General features: G+C 47.9%; 1 protein-coding gene across 1 annotated transcript in view; it reads left to right on the top strand.

Moving 5' to 3' along the window:
• The first annotated feature begins 1627 nt into the window (after positions 1-1627).
• The window catches only part of THSD4 (thrombospondin type 1 domain containing 4), a 685670-nt gene continuing 675047 nt past the window's right edge, over positions 1628-12250 (top strand). The window contains exon 1 of the mRNA XM_037833526.1: positions 1628-1823. The gene's annotated coding sequence lies outside the window, so the exon portion shown is untranslated. The remainder of the gene's footprint in view (positions 1824-12250) is intronic.

Raw genomic sequence — 12250 nt, 5'->3', positions numbered from 1 at the left:
TTTTTTATTTCACCAAGAGCATACTCAGCACCCAATACCTGTCCCTTAAGTGGATTAACAAATCAATCCAGTTTAAATAAGTTTTATCAGTTTTAAATGGCTTAAACTGGTCAGAATTTACTGGATCTAGTGAGATCTGCTTAACCGGGATCTACAGGACTTGGAATGCTCAATTAATTTAATTCCACTCACACCAGGTGCCTCCAATCAAAATGTCTGATCAAGTGTGGAATTATTTCATCCCATTTGAACTGGCTTAAATCAGTCTGGGCATTGAAAAAGTAATGGGCATTGAAAATTGGTTCTCTTTCTTTTGGCCTAATCTCTTGGGTTGTTACCTTCCCTTTTGTTACCACCCCCCACCCCCGCCCCAGGACTGTCTGCTCTATTGCTCTCCTTTCTGCTCCACAAAGCAACCACACTCATCCTTCCTGCACCCGGGCCCTGGGGCAGGGAACTCACATTCTGCCACCACCTTCATTGTCCCATCCCTGCCCCTGTGCTTTCAAAACAACTGCAGGTGGCTTTCCACACTGACTCATGTTGAGGGAGACTCTCTGGGACCGGCCAGCCTCTTCAGATGTTTAAGGCCACCCCCTTCCTGGGAGAGGAGCGACATTTTCTCACAACCACTCACTTTCCTGCCTCACCAGCGCTAAACATCTCTGTTTGAATTTAAAGAATTTAGCACTGTATTAGGAGTCAAGAAAATTGGGGGCTTTAGTAATTTTCCTGCCATTAACTAGCTGTGTAACTTTGTGCCGTCTTTGGGACAAAAATTTCCCATTTAGTAAAAAGAAGGAATTGGATATTCAAACCAAAGCTTGATATCATCATCATCATTAATCTATAGCAGCAGCAGACTTTTTTCTTTCCAAAAAAATATTACCCTGAATAAGACAAGGAAAAACATCTAGACTTGCTCTGGCTCTCAAGGAGTGTGGTTTATCACTTCTCCAAGCTGTCTTAACCCTAGTTAGAATTTGGAGGTTCCTTGACCTTTCCCTTGATTTCTGGAGGAGCCCAGTGAGTCCTATTTTGTGGGTATGTGAGTGTGTGAATGTGAGTGTGTTTGTGAGTGACCCTTTTATTTGATTGTAGCCACTGCCTTCTCTGATCTGGTTTACTGCAAAACTTTACCAGCTGGCCCCCTAATTAAGCCTCAGCCTATCAGGTGCAGCTGGAATGATCGTTCCAAAATGCAACGATGCCCATGCCCGTCCTGTGCTTCAGTCTCTCCATGGCTTCCCAAAATCCAAGGCCTTCCACCCTGTGGTCCCAGGCTATCTCCCCATTTCCCTCTCACTTAGGTGGTCCTGGCCAGACTAGATCATTCTCCCTTCCACAACTGGCACTCTCCTGACCTCGCGGCCTCTGTCTAGACTGCCCTCCCCTTTACTGGATAATGCCTCTTCTTCCAGTACCCAGTTATCAGTCTTGATCATCTTTATAAGGGAACCCATCTGGGGTTCCCGGGGGTGGAGTGGGGGACTGGCCCTTCCCGAAGCGGCCGCCAGGGGGCGGCAGGAGCGACTACAGACGACAACGGGAGGCAGCGAGTGGGGGAGGGAGGAGGACCGAGGGAGCGGGGATCCGGGCTCTCCCGGTCACAAACTCAAGCCAGAGCTCTCCGCGCGCGCCCGAGCCGCTGGCCGCCCGCGCAGCCTGACGCGGAACCGGGGCACAGAGGGAGCCTGTGCAGGGCGGGCGCGGGGCGGCGGCGGCTGCCGTCCATGCGGCGGCGCTCGGGGCTGCCCGGAGCCTGGAACCACGCGGGGGCGAGGCGAGGCGGCCGCTGGCCGCACCGGAGCGCGGACAACCAGGTGAGCAGAGCCGAGCCGCGCCGCCCCCTTTCCGCGCGCTTTAGCGCACCCTGCGCGTCGTCCGCGTGGCCCGGACGCGGCCCGCAGCTGCCGCCTGCCTCTCGGACTCTCCTGGACTGCGGGGCGGCAAGCGCGGGGCGGCGGGGCGCGGTGGGTGTGTCCCGGGCGCGCGGGGCTGCGCCGGCACCCGGCTCTCGGGATCCAACGCACGCGCCTGGTGCGTGCCGACGGCTGCGCGTCCTCCTCTCCTTGTCGCCTTTTCGGGGTCTTGCTCTGTCCGGACCCCAGCACTCATCTCTGAACCTCTAGGGAGAGTCAAGCTTGATCGTTCCCGGGCCGGGGCCCCGCGCTTCCTGAATTCGGGGCGGAGGGACAGGAGAGTTCACACCCAGCCCATGCGCTTGCACCCCAGCTTCGCCTCCCTTCTGCCTGGGACCAGAGAGCTGATCGAGTCACTGTTGGCGCTCATCAGACCTCAGCCTGGGGCCTCGGCCACGCTGTTTTCTTGGAAGCCTCGGGTCCGTGTGTCTGTCTCAGCTAAGCCCCTGCAACCCTGCGCCTCTGGGAGCCGGAGTGGATGGACTGTTTCCGCCAACTCTGGGCTCTTAACCTAAGTGCAGCCTGAGTACCTGCAACCCTTGGCGCGTTTACAGAATTGGCTTTTGCAGAACTAGCTTACCTTTTGATGGAAGTTAATTTTTTTTCTCTTTCTCTTTGAAATAGCATCAACCTTTAATTGGGAAGGGAATTTAGGGCATTCTCAGCCGCTTACAGCCCAGCTAGCATCTGGAATTGGTGGGCATGATGAGTTTCCTAAGCATTCCACACCCTGCCCGGCATAAACACCCCTCTCCCCCCGGGTTCCACTACCTCCTATAAGGGTGCATGTCTCCAACCAGCAGCACTCTGCCCCTTAGCAGAGTGAAATTTTGAAGTCTTGAACCTGTATGGATGAAGCAATCATTAGTCACCTTTTGGAATTTGGAATACAAGAAGGGTCTGAGGAGTCATCTTGTCAGCCCTCAGTTTCCAGCGGAAGGCTTCCAGGCACGGAAAAGTCTAATCACTTCTAGAAGGTCACCCAGCTGTTACAAACTGTTTATCTCTTCTATTAAATTGATAGGGTTGATGGAGTTGTTGGGCTTAATAGGGGCTTACTGGGTCTCAACATACAAAGAAGCAAACATTTTCAAAATGTGATGTAAATACAGTACTACCCAATTCCTGTAGAGTTTTTTTGGCACCACACTTGAATTCCTTTAGAAAACAAAGTCTTAAGTCTTAAATTAATGTGAGGAAGCAGATGGGAGTCCTGGGACTTTCCTATAAACCTCTGCAGGGCTGGAACAGGGATTTCCCAGAGGTCCTGGTTTGGGAAATGAGTTTGGGTGATCAGAATACTGGAGCCCTTACTGAATAAGCAACTGGGTTGGCTTCTTGTGGGGCTGGCTGCTCAGTTGGGCTCATGTAGTCTCCTCATGCCCAGCACTGGACAGGGCATCACATTGGTCTTATCTTTATTTCAGTCTTTCCTGACATGGGGAAGTGTTTCTAACTGGCTGATAATGGGAGAAAAAAAGTACAGAACAGCCCAGAGTCTGGGAGCAAGATGAGGGTAGGAGATTTCGATTTGGAATTCTTTTGCCTAGAAATGCTTGTTGTGATTATTATCAGTTATCCTAAAGAGAGAGGCTATTTCCTCTCCTTTTCGGCCTCTGCATTTCTCTCCATGGCACCACTTTTCTCCCAGTTGCAGGGAATCAACTTTTGAGTATGCCCCCAACTCCCTCGTTGGACCCCCCCCCCCCATTTACAGCTCATTCATCTCAAAGTCCCTTCCACATTCTTTTGTGATATCTCAGGGAGTTATTTCCCTGTCTTCATTCACTCTGCTCCCACCTTAAACCATGCCCAAATTACAGTAATAATCTCCCCTCTTGATTTCTAGCCATGAGTCACTTTCTTCATTTTAATCCATCTTCTTTCATGCTGACAGATTAATATTCCTAAAATTCTGATTTCATCACATCATTCCTTTCAGGAAATCACAATGGCTCCCCAGTATTCAATTCTATTTAATTTTATCCAGCACAGCCCCTGTGTGCCAGGGACTGTTACTATGTGCTGGGGTTTAAATTATGAAGAAGACCCTGGCCTCAAGGAGTTGACAGGCCAGTGAGATGATAAATAACCATCTGGGGAGAAAGATAAAAGAAATAGCTACAAAACAACACAAGAGGGATGTGCAAAGCATCAAGGACACACAAAAGAGGGAGAAACGTATTCTGCTTGGGAAACTAGGAAAGTTACACCTGGGCTTTGAAGCATAAGGACGGGCTCTATAGGAGAGGAGGTGGGAAAGGCTGGGAAGAGAGCACTGCAGGCAGGTGGCAGAGCTTGAGCAAAGATGGAGAGACGTGAAAGTGCTGGCACTACGTGGTTGAATCGAGCTAATTCTTCATCTGGGCATTAAAAATTCTGTAATCTGAGTCTACTGTATTCATCCAAGAGCAGCCCAAATCCTCCCTTCCCCAACCCCTTCCCCCCAGTCACCCATTCTCTTTATCATGCTCTTGTCTGCCCTTCTCTCCCCAGCTCAGACATGCAGACCATCCCTCTTCTCTACTAATCTGAATTTTGCCAGGAAGGGTATCCCAGCCCTTCTAGCACCTTCTAGCACATGCTCATCTCCCTCTTCCTTGAATCCCTGTCTTATGTACTGCCCTGCATTCTTCACACTGACCATATAGCCAGTCTGGAATGTGGCCGTGGGCAAGTTTTGTCTCCCTAGCCACTCGCAGGTTTCTCTGGAGCAGCCTCCTCTCCTCCTGCAGGTCATGTAGCACAGCGCCCGGACTAGGGACCATAAACAGCACCAACAAACTCCCCAAACAGCGTCTCCCCTGGGTTTCGTCTCGTGCCACTTTTCCCTTCCCTCGCCTCTTCTTTCCTCTCTTCCCGCCATGTTTACCTCTCTTTTTGGGGGGCCATGTGTGTGGATAATTTAGATATTTATTTATAAATGTGCAGATATGAAAGCTCCATGTGTATTTATTGAACATCCTCTATGTGAAAATAATGGATTAAAAATGTCATGTGGCTCAGCCACAAAAGGAATGAAGGTCTAACATGCTGCAAAATGAGTGGACCTTGAAGATATGATGCTGGGTGAAAGAAGCCAGACACAAAAGGACACTTATATGAAATATTGAGAATAGGCAAATTTGAGAGTAGAGGTTACCAGGGGCTGGGGAGAGAGGAAATAGGAAGCTGTTGCTTAATGGGTACAGATTCTGTTTTGGGTGATGACAAACTTTTGAGTGGATGTTGGTTATGGTAGCACAACACTGTGAATGTAATTAATGCCACTAAAGTATACACTTAAAAATAGTTAAAATGGAAAATACATTTGTTACCACACATGCAAAAATGCCATGCAGGGGGCTAGCACATGACACAGACTTGCAGTCTGGTACAGGGACAGGGGGTTCAGTGGGAGATGCTGGCTTGAAGCCCCCTTTCAAGACCTTGTCTTCTCATTTCTCTTCTGTGCTCTGATGCTGGGACCCCCTGCCCCCAAGTTGTGGGCCTGTAACCCCCTTCTCTTCTCTCTCAATCCATCAAAACTTCCGCCCCCTCTGCCTGTGGCCCAGCGGGCCTCTTCCACCCTCTCAGGGCTTGTTTGTGAGCCTGGCTGTGCCTTGCTTGGTGCTGTCGGTTGTTGTGTCCTGTTTAATCCTCCCAGCCACCTGTGACGTGGCATGACTCATTTTACAAAGAAAACCAACGCTTCCTCCTGTTATAAATGACTTGTGTAGGTTTTGAACCCAAATCTTAGTACCCTAAGCTTTAAGAATCTGGTCCTCTTTCCACTATACCATTATTTCCTGAAAGGCTTGTCTTTTGGATATCTGTATCGAAATGACCTGTGGATCTTGGGGAAAAAAATACAGGTTCAAGAGTGGGAATTGGCATTTTTAAGGCTGCCTCAGGTGATCCTTGTGCATCCTCAAGATTGAGGACCACTTCCCTAGGCTGCCTTTAGAGTGAGGTTCTAGTGACAGGGGTGAGTTGATGGGCTGCTTTATCCTGGGTTCAGTTCCTTTTAAACAGAGGCCTTGACCTCGACTCAAAAGGAGTAGTAACAGAGAATTGTGGCCCGGTCCAGGAGGAGAGAACTCGTGGTCTTTGGTTCATCCCTGAAGGCACCCTCCTGCCTGAAGTCATGCAAGCCCAGCCCCCCACCCCACCCCTAATCGGCTTGGCTTACCTGGACTTCCTGAGGAAGAAGGAATCAGGGTGAGTTGGTTCTGGGAGCCCCAAGTCGCCAGGGGTAAGAAAGTGGTTGGGATTCACTAAATAGGACTGGACATGCTATCCTTGCCACTTTCTCCCTCCAGGTGTGGTGAGGTGAGTCTCGTTCCCCAGAGTGGGGTCTGGCCATTGACTAGTCTCATTCATTCATTAAGCCTTTATTTAGCCCTCTTCCTGTTCCCAGCCTCAGTTTCCCCATTTGTAACAAGGGATAGCCAAAGCCTGGAGGGCTGGTGTTGGGACCAGTGTTCAGGTAAGCAGAGTGTTAGACAAAGGCCTGGCAAATAGAAGGTTAATTTTCATCCTATTTCTCTTGTCTACTCTATACCTGATAAGTGCTTGGTGGATGGTTGGTGCTCAGAGTGTTACAAGAAGAAATAAAAAAAGTCTCAGTCCTCTTGAGTCCAGGGTGTTTGTATTTGATGGGCTGAATATTGCAACCTTATGTTCAGACCCATCAAATGAACACCCCCAGCTGTGTCATAATAACAGTAATCAATTATCCATTCTACATCTCCTGTCTCCACTCCCCTTCCCCAGTTCCCCTTTAGATTCCTCAAAGAACCTAAGAAATAGGTTGGCAGCAGTTTCCTTTATTGATGATGACTTGTCCTGGGAGAGTGGTCTCTTTTCTTTTTGCTTCTTTTTCTTTTTCCCTGATATTTCAACAGAGCTTACTGCAGACATTGTCTTCTCCGATGAACCTTGCTGAAACTGGTCATGAAGGTGACATCCCGGGCAGTATTCTCCTGGAGCCCCTCTCCTCGTGGCCCGGTGTGGAGGGCAGTGAGCCAGGCTTGTGCTGGGGTGTCCTGTCTCAGAAGGGTGGCAGCAGGCAGCCCCCCCTTCCCTGGCTGCCTGGCCGGCTGCCCCAGGCCTGGCCAGCAGCGAGGACAGAGGTAATGAGTGATGAATGGGCGCCCCATCTAATCTCCTGCCAGGGGACATGCAAGGCCAGCGTGGATGGGCTGCCTGCTCCCTGCTCGTTGTGACCTGCTCCAGGTGGGCTTGGAATGCACCCAGCCAGGATGGGGATTAAGGCTGGAAAGACAAGAGGAAATGAGACGTTAACCCTTTAGGCCACAGTCCTCTGAGCCCCAGCTGGGGAAATGGCAGGGGAATTATCTGCCAGCATCTGATAAAAGGGGCGCACCCCCTTTGATTTATGGCAAGGATGCAGCCGCGTGATACTGCTGTATCTTTGATTTAACCATTTTTTCTTGGAGGCGCACCCAGGAGAGAGGAGAGGATTAATTTCCTGTGAAAATGGATAAACAGACTACTGAAAGGCTGCTCTACCTGCTTCCTTCTTGGAAGCCGTCTGATCCTATCAGCAAGTTACAAATTTACAGTCGCCAAACATACTTTTCCTCCTGAAATGTCGCACCTCTGACCAATTGTAATTTCAAAGAAGCTAAAGGCTGGGAGCCTGGCCCTGGCTGAGCACGTCTCCAGGGGTGGAGTCCAGCTTCCTGCCCCAGGCAGGGCCATGGATCAACCCCAAAAGTGGACTCGAGGCCTCTTTGGGAAGAGCCCTTCCTGGGCTAGGCGCCCCGAGGTCAAGCTGTGGGCCCTTGAACAAGTTACTTGACCTGTTTTGCTATTGTTTTCCCATCTGTAAAATGGGGGTGAGGATAATACATACCCTGGGTGAGATTCAGGGGAATGTAAAATACTGAAAATAGCCTCAGCCATGGGGAAGTGCCCTCTGAATGTTAGCTGCCGTTTTTTTCTCACCTATTGGTCTAAATCCTGAGACCATGTCTTCTCTGTGAAGAATATCAGCAGCTTTTGTTCCAGGACCCTGAGGCTTGCTTTGGGTTGCATAATGACTCACTCTTTGATCTCACTTATTTGACCCCTGACTCCTACATGCCTTGAATTCTGAGTCCCAGCCAGACCCTCCCCTTGCTGCTGGCTCTCTTGTCTCCGGCCGCCATCTTGATGACACCACCCTTCCCCTTGCCCACTGCCTTCCTTCTTGGTGACCTGTCCTCTGTGGTCTAGGCTGGGATATGTGCCTGGGCCTTTAGGGGAACGGGCCAGTTTGACACCAGCTCTGCCTGTCACCAGCCTTGCTGTGACCTGACAGCCCCAAGTGAAAAGGCCCCTGCCTCGAGAAGAAAATTGGGAACTCCGGAGAGAGTCCGACCTGCATGCACGTCCCGGCTCAGCCCCCTTTTCTAGTTTCTCTGAGCTCCCATTGCCTCATCCAAGATCAGGAGCTACTAAGGGTAAAATTTACCTAATGGTTGGTAGGAGGATCAGCCCCAGCAGTGGACGTGAGGCCCCTGTGAGACGGGGAGGAGTTAATCGCTGGTTATAAGGTGAGCCCTGGGGGTAAAGCTGTGTTTTAAAGTTTTGACTTTTATTCCAGGGTGTATACTGACATTCTAGCCTCTAGCTCTGTTAGTGTCAAGCCTAGGACAGACAAGTGTCCAATGCCTGCTTGACTTTAGTGATGTTTTAGTCAAGGCCCAGGACTGCATTTTGTTCATGGGATCTTGGGAGGAAGATCACCGGAGAGGGTGCTCCCTTTTCAGGGCTCCATGTCAGGTACTGGGATTTACCTGCCTTAAATTATTTTATTTAATCCTCACAACAATCTTTGTGAGGTAGGCATTATTATTCCTATTCTACAGCCTAGAAAACAGAGGCCCAGAGAGGTTAAGGAACCAGCTCAGGCTCTCACAGCAAGTAGGGAACAGAGTGATGTCTGATTCCAAAACATGTGCTCTGGGGGAACTAACAGGCCAGCTAATGCCTCCATGAGGAAAAGTCTAATTGTAACCCATTAAAAAATATTGTTTGAGCCCTAATTCACATAAAATTCATCATTTTAAAGTGCAATTCAATGATTTTTAGTATATTCTTAGAACTGGGCAACCATGACCACTAATTCAAGAATACTTTCCTTATCTCAATAAGAAACCCTGTACCTAGTAGCTGTCACTCCCCATTTCTCTGTACTTTCAACCCCCTGCTACCACTGATCTGCTTTCGGTCTCTATGGATTTACCTATTTAGACAGTCCCTACAAATGGATTCATATACTGTGTGTCTTTTGTGTCCTGCTTCTTTCACTTCGCATAATGTTTTCAGGGTTCATCCATGTTGAGGAATATATCAATACTTCATTCCTTTTTATGGCTGTGTAATGCACTTGTAAAATAAAAGATAGGAATGACTCTATTTTGCTTAGAGAAAGGGTGGAGTAACAATCTCAAAATATTCATTTTTTACTGTGGGCAAATGTGAAAGAACCGTAAAAACGGGCAGTGTTTTCAGGTGGAGTGAATACCTCTTGCTGGAGTGTGGTTGGTCAGGGAGGGCAGGTGAGAGGGCTGGCGGGGGGCCCCTAGGACTGCGGCGATATCCCACCTCTGTCCCCGACGCCTTGGGGAAGCCCAGGCTGCTCTGGCCTTTGGCAAAGCTTATTGGCTACATCTGGGAGAGGTGGCGTGTGCCAGTGGACCTCTGCCCGGGGCAAATGGGCTAGAGGGTGTGGAGCCGCCCCAGCCACAGGCTGCCTAGTTTGGGTGCCGTAGACGTCTTTAGCCCCTTACGCAGCCTATTGCGTTGCTTTTAGCTCCAGTTCGAGTCCCATGTCAAACAGTGTAACAGCACTGCTGATTTATTTTGACTTATAAGTTTCTAAATATAAATATTTATTCTTTTTCTATTACAGAGATAAGGCATATTTATTTTAGAAAATGTAGGAAACACAGAACAACACAAAGAAGAGAAGTAAGGATCATCCATGATTCCCCTAAACAAAGATGGCCATGACTTTTAACATGCATCCTCCTCTTTTTTTAAATACATATATACATGTACATTCACATTGTTTTGTAAAGTTGGCATCACGCTGGACATACTGTTTCACTCACTACTTTTTTCGTTTAACAGTGCGGCATAAACATTTCCCCATTGTACTAAACATTCTTCCAAAACATGATTTTTAAAAAAATGGCCACAGAGTGTTTTTTAGCATTAATATCTCTTTTGATTTTTGGACATGTTCGTGGTTTTCTGTTTTTCAATGTTCAGATAAATCATACATAAATCACATAAACAAAACATTTCTTTTGTACATTTTTTTCACTTCATTAATGCACAGTGCTATTTTTGGGACAAAGGATATAAATACTTTAAAGGTATTTGATATATACAGTAAAATTGGCCTTCCAAAAGACTGGATCAGTTTATATTCCCTCAACCCTGCCATGTTTTACCTTGAGTTTTACTGTACGTGTAACTTCACCAAAATGTCTCTCTCTCCCTCTTGCTTCCTTCTCTTTTTCTCCCCCCCTTCTTCCCTCTTCTACTTCCCTCCGTCTCTCTCCTACACACACACATACATCATGTATCAAGTGCTTATATTGTTCTGAATTCTCTTTACTTTATGCCTATATTTTAATTTAAGCATGTGCACGTTTATCCTTTTCACCTAATATGATTTCATGTAAACACTTTCCATTCTTGACCTAGCCAGTGTTCCTATTTTTAAGCATAATGATGATTTCCATCATTTTGCTGCATTATGGATTCTTTAGCCATTCCCTCTCCATTGGGGATCTAGTTTATTCCTAGTTTTTTCTCTAATCTGAAAAGTAGTGCCACCAACATGAATGTTCAGTTTGCTGTTATTTATTTTTTTCTAATATCATGTTCCACTTTGGAAACGCCACTCCCTGCCACGTGGTTACCAGGTCAAAATCAGGAGCCCATTAGAACGATGTTACATGTTGCTCAAGTGCTCTTCGGAAAAGATGCACTGGAACGGCCCACCTGGCGGCCCACTGGGTGCAGAATGGGTGCTTGCTTTCTGCCTCCCCTTCCCTTCCCTTCTTAGTTACTTTTATTTTCTCAGGCTCAGGTTGGAGGAACTCAACGTTTCACTTTTAGCAAGGGATGTATGTCACCTGTGAAGGTGGGTACTTTAGGGGGAAACATTATACAGGGAAAGTGTGTCAGTGTTAACATAATGCCCTTGAAGTGGAAGGTCTTGGCCACCACTGAGACCTTATGAGCACGCTTTCCTGGTTTTGTCCAGGTGTTCATTCACTCACGCATCCAGGACTTCCCAAGACTCTACTATGCGCCAGGTAGCAGCACCATGCATTGTCAAGGGTGCAGATTCGAATCCTGACTTTGCCACCTCCTACCTGTGTGGCTTTGGATGGCTTAGCCTCTTTGAGCTTTGGTGTCCTCATTTGTGAAACAGGCTAATAGTTCCTGTACATACGCTAGGGATTAGAGGAGAGCGCATATTGTAGTGTTTGTTCATTTCTACCCTGGGCCTTAATACGCACTGAAACTTATGTCCGTCTTAAAGATAAAGAAGGGGTTCCTGTCTGGGGAGGGGGTACTTACAGCCTTGGGGTGGGGCAGGCACAAAGGATAGTTGATATGACAAATATTAGGCAGTGGGGGCTGGAAGCCCAGAAGAGGGGCACCATACTCAGATGGGTGGGAACTCAGAGACTTGAGGTGGGTGGGCATCCCAATAGGAGGAAGCACTGTTGGGGTGGGGGGAGGGAGATAGGAAGGAGAAGCCTCTTGTATTTTATGGAAGGGCCGCATTCTTGGAGACCTCATAGAATTCAGATCTCGTATAATTCAAACTCTGTTTTCCCTGTAGAATAAATGTAAAGAGCGTGCAGGTGCTTGATACTCGATACATTCTTAGAATGCCTATTTTTGCTTTAATGTTGCTTTTCATACTTTCAGCATTATCTCTAACATTGCACAGTGGTCTCACTCATAAATTGCTGGTTTGGTGACTCCCGTCGGTTATTTGGCTTTTTAAATAGCGTTTTAGCCTATCTGCCTTCAGTAACAAGCTGGTGGTGGTGGTTGGTAGCATCCTCATCTGGTGTGTTTTCTGTCTGGCACCAGCACTATCATTTGACAGGCTGTGTAGATCAGGGTGGGCAGACTTTTCTGTAAAGGCCAGATAGTAAATATTTTCGACGGTATGATTCTGTCACAACTACTCACCTCTGCCTTTGGAGCACAAAAGCAGCTGTAGACAACAGGAAAACAAATGGGTGTGGCCGTATTCCAATAAAATGTTATGTATAGACACTGCAATTTGAATTTCACATAAT

The sequence above is a fragment of the Choloepus didactylus genome, chromosome 4 (genome assembly GCF_015220235.1).
Source record: "Choloepus didactylus isolate mChoDid1 chromosome 4, mChoDid1.pri, whole genome shotgun sequence".
Classification (NCBI taxonomy): domain Eukaryota; kingdom Metazoa; phylum Chordata; class Mammalia; order Pilosa; family Megalonychidae; genus Choloepus; species Choloepus didactylus.
The sequence above is the reverse complement of the archived record's forward strand: the minus strand, read 5'-3'. Positions and strand labels throughout refer to the sequence as shown.